Raw genomic sequence first — 16639 nt, forward strand, 5'->3', positions numbered from 1 at the left:
AAGCTTAACCATTACTTGTGATGCTCGCATATTTCTATTGCAATTATATATTATCACATAGATTTTTAAATATTATACATTATCATATATATTATTAAATTATCATATATCAAAGTTCATACTTGTTTGGAAAGTATGTCAGAATATTTGTTGTTTAAATTTAAGCATTGTTGCTTCAAATGTTCTTTAACTTAAAGTCCAGTTTCTGCAAGCCCAATAATAACAAAATTATTTTTTTAAGAGTGCTTGATCCTAAATATGCATCATCCTTACTCCTATCTACCAATAACAGTAAAATATAGTGTTTTTCTATTCTTATTTTTTCGGTCCGATGGCTTAACATGTATTTTTAACTCAAATACTAAGTATTTTATTCTGTACTAGCATGGGTGCCCGGCGTTGCCCGGGTGTTTGGAGGTGTATGCTGAGCAAAAAAAAGGGGTAATTTTTTAAACTTTGACCCCTATTATGACCCCTGAAAATTTATTTTTTTGGCCTCAAGATAAGTTACTTTTCTACCAAACTGGATATATTTTTCGTATTTTTATTCAATGTAACATGTTTATTCAGCTCGAAAACCATACAGTGTTTACCGATGTATTGGAAAATTCAAGATGGCGTCTTAGTCCCTCTTGAACACGGTAAGTTTGGGAAAAGGTGTTATAAATAAAAAACTGAATAAAATACTGTTAAAAACTCGCTCAATATGTTACCGTGACATAGGTTGACATATATTCGGCGGGTTTTTAATAGTATTTTTTCTAGTTTTTTATTTATAACACCTTTTCCCAAACTTACCGTGTTAAAGAGGGAGTGAGGCGCCATCTTGAATTTTCCAATACATCGGTAAACACCGTATGGTTTTCGAGCTGAATAAACATGTTACATTGAATAAAAACACGAAAAATATATCCAGTTTGGTAGAAAAGTAACTTATCTTGCCTTTGATAACATGTATTTGTTATATATTTGGTTTTTGACAACTTTTTCGAATTTATGTGTACAGTAATACAAACCCGTTTTTCGAGCTGAATAAATATGCTACATTGAATAAAAACACGAAAAATATATCCAGTTTGATGGAAAAGTAACTTATCTTGCCTTTGATAACATTTATTTGGGTAATCTCCAAAAATACCGTTAGGGCTTACAACATGGCCGCCAGAAGAGTCAACAAAAAACTGCGAATAAAATATATAAAACTCGTAATTTCTGTTTTTAAAGTGGGTTGTCAATTTTCTTTATGAAATATACTTCCAAAATAAACTATTACAGTCGTTTAAAACATAATAGAAGTATTATTTTTTATTTTTTATAAACAATGTTTACAAAATGTCTACGAACGTGCGTAGACATTTTGTAAACATTGTTTGGTTGCCATAACAACGTGACGGTAGTGAACGTGTGTGTGTGCGTGTGTGCGCGTGTGCTTGCTAGTACTACTATTAAGTTTGTCGGAGCGTTTGATTTCGTGTAGTTTAGTTTCGTATTTTTTTAATTTGTGAATAACAAGTTATTAAAAAATTAAACCCTTCCAAGATGGACAATAAATAAAGCCATAATATTTTATGGTAAAGGTAAGAGCGTAGAAACCATTGTTTTTTAGGAGATGTGATTATTGGATTAACCAATCAGAAATCGTCTGTGGCACACACATCTCTGTTTTTATAGATATATAGATAGATTAAGGAAAATAGTATGCTTTAAGCGAGTTACTTGTATCTGTAATTCTCGACCAAGAACATTTATAATGAAGGAATCGAAACACATATTCGTAAAAATGAATTATAATAACTACCACTTTGTTTGAGGAATAAGTTTATATATGAAGGTCAGATATATATATATATATATATATATATATATATATATGTATATCCATATATCCATATGATTATATACATATATCTATATATATAATTATGTAAATAGAAATATATATACATTTTATTTATGAATACACACACATATATATGTATGTGTTTATAGATGTGATTATATATAAAAATAAATAAATAAATCTTACAGCGGGAAGATTTGGAGATTCAATGTTTAATACGAGAAAAATAGTTTGACCAATTCTTTCAAGTATTGGACGTAAAACATTCTGTGTAGCTCAGTTACATTCATTTCTAGAACTTACTACATACGACGGGTGTGCAATAAGTTATGCCTCTGACCCACTTTCAGTTGTCTGATCTAGCTGAAATTTTGCATGTGCAATGATTTATATCTCCACGGGTTCTGTGGCAAAGTACAGCTCTGAACTAATTGTGTTTTCTGTATTTGCAGATGTTTGGCCTAAGTCAGGTGTGAAATAGAGACTGTCGAATGTCGAGCAGTGATCACGTTTTTTTATTATTTGAAAGGACGCACACCATGTGAGACTTTTAATGAATGAAAGAAACCTGTGGTGATAATGCCCCATCATATGACCTTGAAAACGCTGGCAGCACGAATTCAAACATGGACTGAAGTCTGTGGAAACAGCTCCCATACCTTGTCCCCCCTCTTCTGCTATTGATGAGGCTTCTGTCCGTCAAGTTTAGACTGCCATTTTGGAAAATCGGTGCATTACTATTCGCCAAATAGCCCAATACGTCAAGATTAGTACAGGGTCTGTGGACACTCTCATTCATGACCATTTTCATATGCATAAGCTGTCTGCCTGATGGATTCCCACGTTGCTCACACTATTCCAAGGGCGAGAACGCATCTTGCGCTCGAGGATGAATTTGGAGATGTTCCAAGAAGATGAGACAAAGTTTTTCAAAAGACTGATTACACATGATGAAACCTGGCCCCATCACTATGATCCAGAGACCAAAGCCCAGTCAATGCAGTGGAAACACTTCGACTCACCACCTCCAAAGAATGCGAGGGTGCAACCCTCCGCTGGCAAGGTCATGCTCACAGTCTTCTAGGACCAAAACAGTAGTGATGACAGATTTCCTGGCAAATAGTACCAGAATTACAGGAGTATTTTACTTTACTTTCGAGGAAGTTAAGGGAAGCTATCAAAATCAAGAGGGGGGCAAGATCAGCAAAGTAATCCTAAACCTGCAGGACAACGCTCCGGTCCACAACTCGCATGTCGGCAGATCAGAAGCGCGGGCGTGTGGTTATGAAATCTCCCCATCCTCCCTACTCTCCTGACCTTGCACCCTCTGAATTTCACCTTTTCCCATCCATGATGTAGTTTTTGAAAGGAAAGCGTTTCCCAGATGATGCAGCCTTGATTTCTGAAGTCACGTCGTGGTTGGGGGACGAAAAAAGGTCCCCAGAGCTGCATCAAACGATGGAAGAAATGCATAACTCTGGTGAATCTTATGTAGAGAAAGACTAATAACTGTCCAAGTTTCGTTGCTCTGCTGCTATGGGAAGTGAGTCGGGGACATTACTTATTGCAAGCCTCTCGTAGCTCTACTTACGATACATTTTCGAATACTTAGCATAGTTTCATAACAAATTATGTGAGTAATATATATATATATATATATATATATATATATATATATATATATATGAGTGTGTGTGTGTGTGTGTTCGCTTATAGGTTATACATGTATATACTTGATATAAGGTAATATTAATCTGCTCCTACACAACTGCTTAAAATATGGTTAAACTAGTTTAATTTGAAGAAAAGAAATATGATATCAATGGAAATTCATGTTACTTTCTTGGATATCATTTTTTGTCTATAATACTAATATCCCATCCTATATTAATAATGTTTATTGTAACAATTATAATTAAGAATCTATATTGCTATTTTAACGATATGGCAAAAATAATTGCCTGTTCAAATCCAGGGTGATAAGACGTAAATCTTACTTGTGTAATGCTTTCGAAATAAGACCAACATTATTTTATAGAGTATATATATATATATATATATATATATATATATATATATATATGTGTGTGTGTGTGTGTGTGTGTGTGTGTGTGTGTGCGCGCATGTGTGTCTTTCTGTGTGTGTATAAACTTGACAGCCGTCAATAATTAATTATCACCGCCGGAACTTCAAACTGTCTTTGAAGAACATTGCTTTCATTTAACAAATACATTGATTTTATTTTCTTTTTTTTTTTTTTACCTTATCGCATTTATATAAACTGTGGGAATATGCAACAAGTCTAGGTTGAATACAGCATGTGACATCGCAGCTGTAATAACGGAAAAAGATCAGTTGACATGCCCTTTAAATATTTGTGATTATTATTATTATTATTATTATTATTATTATTATTATTATTATTATTATTATTATTATTATTATTAATAATAATAATAATAATAATAATCATACTTTATTATTAGAGCACATGAACCTTTCACACGCGTTATCAAAGATATCTATTTGAAAACAGTCGCTTGCCATTGTGTCCTTGTTAACAGCGGCGATGTAAATTAAGTGGCAGTAAGCTTCACCAAGGTTCCAGTTCTCTTCGACTTGTTCAACGGAGGTCAGATCAGTGCTCTCTCCTCTGTCTTTGTTCCCCCTTGACTGTACAATTCAGTCCCACTCTTTCGGGGGCGGCGATGTGATAATGGAGGGATAGAGAACTTATAGATATACCGCTTTAATGTTCTTACTTCCATGTAGCATGTTTTGCGTCTGCAGCAGTTTGTCTGGCCCGCCCTTGTGGCTCACGTCTGTTAGTCTCTATAATCAAAGGTTTTCCTTCGTATTTCAACTGTTGTCGTGATTGTTGTTCGTTGTATCTTTTCATTCATTTCTTCTGCTTCTAGTTTCACCCATTCTGTTTTCAAAGTTTTTCAGGATTATTCCTAGTGTCATACTATTTATAAGCATTATTTTGATAATCCTCACTATCCATATTCTTTTCAGCTTAGTGTATTTGCTCTGTCTTTCCTTTTCTTTGACATTCACCCGGTGGTCAGCTGTAACAGCACAGTTCTCGATTTGACAGGACTTTTCTTTCTTATTGATATTACGACAAGGAACCTATATGTGAAATTTCAATTGTTTAGACTCAAAATTGTCGGAGGAGTTTGGCAGAGCTCTCAAAGGTCAAATCGTTGAACGTTGCCTCCTTGATCTTCTGCGGCAACAGCAATATCTACAATTCGGCATGCCGTTACTTTCTTGATAACTATTATGACGTTAGTCTTTATGTTTGCATAGACTTATCCGTGTGTACATCTATGTCCACAAAATTGTGACGCTTTATTTTTTCAAGTACACCTGCCGGTTTCTTCTTGTATCTTTTTCTGGGTATTCCTAATGCAATTGCCTATATAATTGCCAGTGTTAGCATAGCCTTCTTTATTTACTAATTGTGTTGTTTATTGTTTCCTCTCTTTGTCCACACAATATTTCTTTGTTGCTTTCTTGTGTCTTGTCGATATTTGCTTTGATATGGCCGATGTTAATTTCATTATCTTGTGGAGTATTTATTAATGTTTTAGTTACTCGGTTTAATTTCCCATTCTTCTAGCCATATGCAGGTGTTTTGTTAATCCCATTTTTTGTCACTCCTCTGCGTAGCTGTTTCTTTTCTCATTTCCTATGCTGATCTCTCATCTCTGTTTTTCGACTTTGTTTTCACAGTGCCTCTTGCTGTGGTAATTATTGTTTCTGTATTGTGCATTTTTCTAATTCATATTGTCTTATTAACACAATCTTCTATATTACCAACCTTCTTCCTCCTTCTTTCATGTTCATAAATAGTTTTTAACTGTGCTGTATATTGAAACCTTACGCTAGTATGTACATAATACGTTCATCAATGTGATTTTTGGTGAAGGTTACACTAGGATATGTTAGGATTTCTTTACAGCAAACAGAAATAAACTCAATTACACTATTATTATAATATTACATTATTGTAATCGTTTTCCTCTTTTTTATGACTTTATATAAGCCACCAGTTTCCAGCATGTGTTTATATATAAGTTTTAATGTACTCGCCTTGAAAAAATCTGAAACAATATATTTTAAGATTATAAAGTTTATTTCCGTTTTAATGACAATAGTAATGTTCATTCTTACTCATACAGAGTTTTTTTTATTATGTTTATTTATATTTATTGTCATTTTCATCACCTTTATCTTGTTTTAATCTACTTGTATATATCTGCATAAGTGAGAAATTACATTTCTAATTGTATTTTTTAAATGTAACTTCAAGTATACTTTTAAGATCGTTTATTGAAATCATATTTCATGTTATTAAGGATTTCATCTTCTTGATAACAAAGTCTGAACTCACTGTTTTACTCTGTGTTCTAAAAATCATTCGACGCATTCTTAGTAGCTTTGACAACGACAGGTTTGATATGACGTTATGTGCAGTAGTTTGAAGACATTGCCCCCTTTCTTCTCTCGCTAAAAAAAAATATCAACTTGTTTTTTTTTTTTTACTGTAAGTAAACTTGCAAATAATAATAATAATAATAATAATAATAATAATAATAATAATAATGGATGCTGACGCTGGTTATAGTTTTCGTATAAAATAAATTATTCACACGAAGAATAAAATAAAAATAATAATGTACAGTTATAAACAACAGGAACAAAATAATTATAAAACTATTGATTATAATTTCGCTATCCAGTAGTTCAATATTATTTAAACAGAACTCTTTTTTTTTCTTCTATTGTTACAACCGATCCCTTGCTTATCGGACGGGTGCTTTCGTGGTGTTGGGCGGTGAACAGTCTCCACCCGAGTTCAACAGACTCCGAAACTTGAACTCAGAACTAAGTTTCTCTGCTCTGCTCTGTATTCCCTTACGTATAGGGGGGTACGTCGGAGCAGACATGGCTTTTCCATCAAACCAATCTTCGCTCGTTACGTCACACTCTGGTTTGCCCTGATTTAAGTCACGTCAGTTGATATTGCTTTATATTTTCGACTTTGTTTTTTTCCGTTACCAAGAAAATGCATTTAACATCGGCAACCACGTCATTTCTCTTACTAGCTAACAGGGTTACAAGCTATACTCCGTATACCGCCATTAAAATGTAAATGATCTAATCCCTCCTTAGCTGGCCTCCTTTTCGGCCAATTTAAAACCATAGCTCTAATTCCTTCTCCATACCCCTCCATACCTCTCTTCTGTTGTAGTTAGTTACCCTGGTTGCTGGTTGGGTCACACTCGTTTAACTTAGATACTGTTTTTACGCGTTTTTATTCGCCGGATTATGTGATTAGGATTCTCTATACAAGTGCATCAATGTTAAGAATTTTTTTTCACGCATTATTTCTGCGGTACTTCTTGGAGCTAATAAATATATATTATTTTTGTAGCAGTAACAGATATTAGTAACAAATATTAGTAGCGGTAGTCAGTTTTTTAGTAGCGGTAGTCAGTTTTATAGACTTATTATTAATAGCAATAGTAGCACAATTACATTTTTTAGCTGTAATGTACGAGCAGAGAACCAACTAAACAACGTGCGCGTCTATTGTCTATATATACTGCAAAATAAAATGGAAACAAAATAGACAATAAAAGGTGTTTTGAAGGTTTTCAATGCAGGAATGCGCCGTCGTTATGAACAGATAAATAAATGAATAAATAATAAATAATTTAATACATTTTTATTTACACGATTTGTTTGTTTTCTTTCTTTTTGTCAACTGTGAATGGTATTTATTCATTTCGAGTGTAAAGTCATCTTAAATGAAGAAACATATCTATTCTCTAGTCTGTCAACTGTAAATAAATGCCATCCACAGTGTAAAAAAGAACGGAAAACAAGTCATTTGGGTAAATAAAACACAATTATTGAATTATTTATCATTAATTTATCTCATTTATTATTTTTTCCTGAATTGTTGCTCTTTAAAAACACTTTTTATCCATTAAACAATGCTTCAAGCAACCCACGTCGTACTTCTTAAAATATATAATAGTTTATTTATAGACTGTAATTTCAACGAGTTTCTAAAATATTCTGTCTTTAGACAAACCTTTCCAATTTGTGTACGCTTTTTTCACCTTAAATTAAACATATACTTTGTTTGTAATGGAAATACACTTTGGAATCGTGACGCACAGGAGGTAGTGGGGGTTAAGCAGTGAGATGTCTGTTTACTTTATATTTACTCTTCTGAGGGTCATAACTCTAACGGAAGCAAGAAATGATGAAGATAATTACAAAGTCTAGATCAAGGATGGAACTAACTATGGGAGTAGTATCGTTCTTCAACGTAGCTACTTAGTGTGTTGGGAATTTGTTTTTTGCTTTTTTTCGGATTAGTAAGAAGTATGTACACATTTGAGGGAAAGTTAATGAGTGTATCAAAACCACTTTTATTTATGCACGGTAAAACAGACACAGAGATGAACATTGCGGCTATGGGATACCACCTTCCCGCGGAAGTACCCGTCCGATAAGCAAGAAATCGAGTGTAAATATCAGGGAAATGAGCTCCGTTTTGATACTATCGAACCACCAGAAATAAAAATTATATATATATATTTTTTTTTTATTTTTTGCTCCACCTATGAAAAACCGTACATAGTTATTTTATTTTGTCTTCTTGCGAATAAGTAATTTCATACGAAAATTGTAAACAGCGTCACCAATTGGTATTATTATTATTATTATTATTATTATTATTATTATTATTATTATTATTATTATTATTATTATTAGTATTATTATTATTATTAATGGCTCACATTATTTGCAAGTAAAATTAAAGTAAAGCAACCAAGGTAAGTGATTTCTTCAGCGAGAGAAATGTGGATAATGTGAGACGTATTAAATTTGAAACAGTCTTTGGAATCCGTCTATGTGTAATAGACTAGTATTTAGTACATGCAGAAGACTAGATGGGGAAACGATACTACATGCATGTGAAGTATTATATATCTGTGAAGATATATAATGCTTTCTACTCTTTTGGATTTTCTGGTACGAAAAAATGAGCCTTGTGAATGTTCTCAATGTATTTGTCTAATTCATGTTGCCGGTCTTATTTATGTAGACTAACTTTGACAACTTTGTCCTATTAACCAGTCGCAAGCTATCATCCTAAACAAATATATGCAATTGCTGATTATTCACCTTCAAGAACATAATTCATGAACACATACGTTACATTATTGAGAAAAAATAATAGTTGAAAACCTTATTAATAATCAAATAGTTTAGGTTAGGTATGTTCCGTGGAATTACTGTGTCGCTATAAACTCTTCACGATCAAGGAGTTACTTAAAATCATCTCCGCATTCATGATTAAGCTTACAACAAAAATATAAAAAATATAGGCATATTTCTTTCTTTGTATTCTTCTGATTTCTAGGAACATTTAAGCCGAGTTTATTACACATTACGATGTATGCCTATAAATTAGCTTGTTTGAACATCTCCCGGTATTTTATTATTCATGAAATTTAATTATGTTTATTAAGTTTATAATTCATAGTCCCCAGGACGAAATAAAGTAGACGTTTTGAATCTCAAAATCCCAAAACGATTTATAGTTAGAGTTCTCTGAAATAGTTTCTCTCTTTCTCTCTCTTTATCCTCTCTCTCTTTCTCTCTCCCCTGAGCAATGTAATGATATGCAATAAATCTCCAACAAGGTTAGCACTTGTCTGTTCTCATAAACCATATTTAAAACACCATTTCCAAGAATATCCTATCTTTATTTGTTATTCGTTGGGTGCATATTATCAGTTTCTCATCATCTACCGATGGAAATCAATTATAAGCATATAGCCGATAAAGTTATTCTTTAAACTAAGCTTTAAAATATATTTTATAAGAACTTACCAGTGCTAATGTTACGGGACATAAAATCAAAATGAGTTCCTTGCTCATAATTTTCGTTTGTTTAAATGGTTCCGTTCTCCATATAATCTTAAGTGTCTTAATTTGAAATGTTGGATCCCTTTTTCGAATTAATATAATATAATATTATTACATTTATTTATTAAAATAGTGTATTTGTATTTTAAATTTTCGGGATGATCTGATTGGCTTAGAGGTAAAGATGCATTAATACTCAGTACATAAGGTATGGCTTACAGATTCACGATGACTTCAATTGTAACTCGCGCATAACTTTATTCATATCAGTCACCTTAACGTATACATAATGTATATTGAAGTTTGAAAGGTGGTTCGGTTATGTTAAAAAGGCACTTGGAGACGAAATAGCATTATACTGATATATACACACACATACACGCACACACACACACACACACACACACACATATATATATATATATATATATATATGTATAGTCATCCACATACAGTACGGTTTCCTTGTATCACAACTGATCAGTGAGGCTAACCGGGGAGCGAACTCAGAATCGTCCGTTTGTATAGTGGGTAGCTCTACCTACAGGGCTACCAATCGGTGTCGGCAAATTTCCGTCATCGCGTGCCTTTTAAAGAAGCACATGCCCATCGCTTCACAGTGATTACACTGCTTTGTTAGCGTTTTAAAAATAATCGATGGAGTCATATCACGTCGGGACACGATTTACATAGAAAAGTTGGGTAAATAAGGTAAAATATAAAAACGGCGTTGAATAGTATATAAACTATTGGATAAAACGAAACATTCTAGATGCCTTTCGACTGACTCATTTTCAAGAAAAAAATTGTCGGTGAATAACGTTTTTTTTTAAATAAAATATCGGCGAATTACGTTTAAATAAATTCAAATTGGGTAAAGAGAGAAAAATTTGGAAGAAAGAACGACAATACTATCACCATTGTTATTAAAGGAAACGTCAGGCGACGTCATATCTGCATGTAATTTTTTGTCGAGATGCAGGCATTATTTGGAGGTCTATAAACAATTCTAATTTATGAGATAGCGCCTTTTGCTTACAGAGAAAGGACCTTCGTATTGTCACACAAGGCTCACAGAATGTTAAGTTGGTGCTTAGAGCGAACCTTGTGTATGATATGTAGACGATTATCTGAATACGCATTGCCTAAATATTTATTATCCAGCAAATGCTAACAAACCGTCTAATAATAGATATATATATATATATATATATATATATATATATATATATATATATATATATATATATATATATATATATGCTCTGTGATCACCCTGATGTATTGCTTACACGCGAACCTACTCTTTTTACACGCTTAGGGATTACAGAAACATGACGGGACATGTTGTGCCACTCTGACTCCCAAGCAATGAACAGTTCTACCCACATAATCAGCCTCATATCGATATTTAAATTAATAAATTACTGAACTATTTTCTAGCAAAGTTAGTTATAGAGTTCAAGTGTATAGTACTCAATAAATAATGCTGTTCATATTGGCGAAAAATAGCGTACTCAATAAATAATGCTGTTCATATTGACGAAAAAGGTGTTTCTATATGTTATAAGACGATTTTAACAATTGTATAAGCGCTGTTGCAAGTCACCTGTATGTAATCTACATATATGTATAGATGCATCAATAGTAAAACAAGTTTAATCTATCTTATTCACTGTAAGTATTTCAATCTTCTGCGACTAAAAAAATATGGTTTATGATGTTATATATTGCGTCGATTTAGGTCATCTGACTAAAATAATATGAGAGATATCACACAAGTCGAAAGCGTGAACCGAAGCCTGTTATGAAAACAACAGTAAGAACAATACTAAAGTGTATAAATATATGTGTCAGTTATAAATGCTTAAGAGTGTAAGCCTTCTAAGATGTTTGTATTCAGATTAATACATTTCTGGTCAATATTTGGTTATAATTGTTTTTATATAAAATATGATACGCAAACTAATATGGTCATTATGACAATCAACTAATCTTCAAGTGATGACATTGTGTAATCTGACTATGATGAGAAAATTTACCTGTCGTTTATGTCATACAGAATGTTTAACTAAAATATACTTTTTTTAAGTTAAAATAAATTTAATAACTTTTCTGTCAAAATAGTTTGTTATTATTAATAATCGGGCTATTGTTCTCACCTAAAATGTTATTTTACCAACGAGATATAACAATAATCGGAATCATACAAATAATACGGATTACGAATCATCATCTAAAAAAATTAAGTACATGAAATAGATGGAAAAATTCAGTTGTAAATTTACAATAGTCAGGGCGGTGAAGATCCAATCTATAGTCCGGCACCACTCGAAGTACAAGTGAAACATATTTAAAACTATTATCCAATCATGGCTTAAGGGACAAGGTCATATTATTTATCGTGGATTGAATTAAGTGATTATTTAGAAATCGTATGTAAGTTCCCGACATCGACAGAAAGATTCCCGAAATGAATAGAAGCATTCTAGAGTTTAGCAGAAAATTTCCCGAGTATACCAAAGACATCCTATGGAAATCGGAGGTTACATCAAGTGAAAATAACACTCAAGAGGAGATTAAAAGCCCGAGCTTTCGAAATGATACGAATAATACATCCACATCCAGAAACTTTTGAAAATGACAAATTAGCCCGAGTAGTACAAGTTATGGATTTTACATTTACATATCCTGAAACTTTATTCAAGCTGCAGCTAAACACCTGGTTTAATGAACAAACTGGATTACAAAAACTGTACGGATGTACAACTACGCTAGACTGATACAGGTACTTCGATAAATGGATGGATATTTACTGACGAAGATGGCTAGATGCGTGAATGAATGTTTTATGCACTTATATTTCAAATTAAACCTAGTTGCTTAACAAACCATCACAACACGACAGCATTAAACTCTAGTTTGTTTGTTTTTTTAAGAAAAGGGAATTCGAATAGATACTACATGGAAATGAGGTCCTAACATTAGTCTACGAAAATCAATGAAAATATCAATCCATCATTTGATTGGAAATACCTGGCCTAAAATAATACCATGTTTGACTTTGCAGAAATTTACGACTATACACCGATACAGGCGGAAAAATGAACGTGACTAATTTTCTTCCGACAGAGTTAACGTCCTTTTCAAATAAATAGAACAACTGACGCCCCGAGATGAGTGATGCAATAGAAATAAGAACAGAAAAACGAAAAAAAAAAAACAATACGGTTTCCATAATCAGATTACCTGAGTGAAGACAACTCGTGTCTTTAAATCTATCTCGACAGCTAGACACTTTCAATGAATTAGTGCTAGTCATAAAATATTTATCGCTGTTTTCACCCTCTCGTATTTTTATTTTAAACATTCGTTCTACATTTTTCTGTTATTTAGTCGGTCTACAACACCATAGATTGGTGTGATTATTTCTGATTTCGGTTTGTCTTTTAGAATATCTACAGCAGTTACGGCTACTTTAAGAATTTGAAACCCATTTGTTGACGCTCGATAAAACATTTCTCATACATTTGACAACAGATGAAACAGGTCCTAAAAGACTGCAGTTAATGAAAAATTGATAACGCAAATAAATAATTATTCCATATGACATATTTGGAGTCAGAAATAAGAGGTCACTCCCAGAAGTTAATAAAACCAAACGTTTTCTTAAAACGAGAACCATTTCCGGATGCATTAAAAGGAAACTAGCGAGTTTTATCATATTTTAATATGCTCGAAAGAGAGAGAATCAGATATGTTTCAGGTTATTGTCTGCCTTTGAATTATTACCATAAATGGTAATATGATCTGCATATATATCGTCGAATTGCTGTAGACTCTAATATTTGAGAAGTCGTTAATTAAAACAGAAGAGAAATAGAAAAGAGGCATGCCTTTTTTCTGGTGTTCTTGGCCTTCGGGCCAGGATTAAAGTGTAGTATCTGTTCCGGCAGATACTGCAAACAAAAACTATATGTGGGGGCGACCCACATATAAGACCTTGGTCAATGTAGGGGAAATCCTTCATACCAATTGTCACTATCCAACTCCAATTTCCCACCACTCGGGAGCTAGTCCCCTTTTCCCTCCCCCTCTCTCTCTCTCTTTCCAAATTTAAAAAAAAAACGGCATTGTGCCTAAGTTGCTCAGTGGGGAAGCAAATAAATACTTCTTGGCCTTCGGGCCGGGATAAAAGTGTAGTATCTGTTCCGGCAAAGACCATATGCGGGGGAAACCCCACATATAAGACCTGGGTCAATGTAGGGGATTCCCTTCATACCAATTGTAACTATCCATCTCCCCTACTCCCCGAGGATTTGGCCCCCATTTCCCCTTCACTCCTCACATTAAAAATCGGCCTTCTGCCTAATTTGCTCGGTGGGGGAGCAAATAAATACCAACCCCACATATAAGTACTTGGTCAATGTAGGGCAACCCTTCGTACCAATTGTCATTATCCAGCTCTCCTACTCCCCAGGGAGTTGGTCCCAATTTCTCCTTCACTCCTCACATTAAAAATCGGCCTTCTGCTAATTTGGTCGGTGGGGGAGCAAATGAATACCCTGCTGTTCTTGGCTATGGGCCAAGATCAAAGTGTAGTATCTGGTCTGCAGATGCTGCATTTTAGATAATTTGTACCAGTCAATGGAGGGGAAAACTATACTGGGACAACTATTATTTTTGTAGCCAGAGTTCCCACTTTTTCCCTATTTTAAGGAAGCTGGTTTTTACCCCACATTAAAAACGGTCCTGTGCCTAATTTGCTTTGGTGGGAAAGCAAATAAATAGCTTAAAACAACGAAGAGCGTTGAACCAGACTCGATACCTGCTTCGCGCAAGGGCTATTACTTTGAGCTTCGGATCACTGTCAAGCATCGACTGCTGCAAAAGAAATATCATAGACACTGGATTTTAAAGTTTTAAGGATATTTCCAGCTATTTTATAGCTTAAAATCTCGGGAAATTGACCTTTTGACAAACCTTAGAAAATACGTAAGATATTTCAAGAGCCATTGCTCTAAAAACGAGGGAAACCTCAATTGAATCTACTAGTCATATGTGATAGTCTTGTCAGCACATAAGTTGTTTATCTCTCAGAATGTAAACCGTATCGTTTTTCGTTAGATAAGTTGTTTTTATTTTAGTGTTTGCTAAATTCCTTTTTAATCGCAGACGCAAATACGGAGGTTGTGTAGATTTTTCGAGATGATGGAAACGTACCCCCTAAAGGCCACATTTGTTCATATAAAAGCTGGTTCATGTTGCAGTTTTTGAGCATTATAATTCGGATACTGTAAAGAATTTTAGCATTGCTGAACACACACACACACACACACACACACACATAGATGATCGATGCGTAACAACAATACTCAAAGAAAATGCTGGAAAGATGTAACTATTATAGAATCAGCAGAAAAATAGGAGATATAAAATATAACGAAAATAAAAATAAACAACGTCCTACCGTAAAATCTTTCTATTTTTTCTTGTAACAATTTTTTTCAGTGAAACATATAAACCAATAAACCAGCTGTACTTCTTTCAACCAATTCTTTCAAACAAGATTGAACAATTCTAATAAGAACACCATTTTGCGTTCATATTGTTTAACACATGTTTTAAATAAAAAATTTTATGATTATCATGTATTAATTTTTTATTTGCAGTTTTTATTTCTGTAACTAATGTAAGGTAAACATGTTTTGTTATTGTTTTTCTTAAGATAAAACGATATGAAAAGCCAAACCAACCAATATATGGTTAAAGATGGAGACAAAAGTATCATTACTAAATTCCTGTCTCCACAAAAACTCGGAATGATGATTATCTATAAGCTCCCAGCTGGTCCCGTCATTTTTTTTCAATATCCCCCCCCAAATATTGCCTGCTCCTTTGCCGCGCATTGATCGGCATCTTACGCCTCGGATTAAACCCAACTGCTTGAAGTCATGTCCCAGGCAAAACCGAGCGGCCAGTTTGTTAGGTTTGGTTCAGATTCTGAACAAGTACCATAAAAAATAATTATATATATATATATATATATATAAATATATAATTATATATATATATATATATTAATGGTATCAGACAGCAATTAGTGACATATGTATTTTACTATATTTTATTTAATTTACATACGCAACTTTATCTCGACTTGTCAGCGTCTTGCGGAAAATACTTTGGTAAAAAACTAGCATTATTCACAAACTTTTTTAAGCTTCATTCTCAACGTAGGTATTGATGATATGACAGATATATAGCAAAAAACAACGCCATGCTCAACTATTTTCGGGACTTTTGCAGACTTTTATATGTGCCGCATCTACTCACAGGGTACACAAAAGAAAACTATCCGTTAAAAACTAAACATTTGGTTTTCATGTTAAGAAAATAATATGTAAATAATGAAATAATATGTAAACTCATTTCAGAATATAAACATACACATTGCCCTGATTTGCATGTATGAGATATTTTTAAAATTTAACAAACTAATCCCTCAAGCTCTTTCTCACATATCTGCTATAAACATTAATAAAAATGTTAATACTCTAAAAAACTGCATGATTTCTCAAACACACAGTGGAATTCTGAGTAGAAACTGTATAGAACCTAAACATTTATTGCAGAATTGTACCTACAGAATTATGCATATTCAAATGATGTTTCCAGCAACAGCTATGTACCTTGCACATACCGTTAATATCCATCCTCTACTATTATCTATTTATTCAAGACGAGTCAGTTGACATAAAATTGCATTCATAATGACACTTATAAATACATGTTTTGCAATGTCTGTAATTTATCAAACACTGATTGCATATAATG

This window comes from Euprymna scolopes, chromosome 16 (genome assembly GCF_053919585.1).
Source record: "Euprymna scolopes isolate OS-2025 chromosome 16, ASM5391958v1, whole genome shotgun sequence".
In the NCBI taxonomy this organism is placed as follows: domain Eukaryota; kingdom Metazoa; phylum Mollusca; class Cephalopoda; order Sepiida; family Sepiolidae; genus Euprymna; species Euprymna scolopes.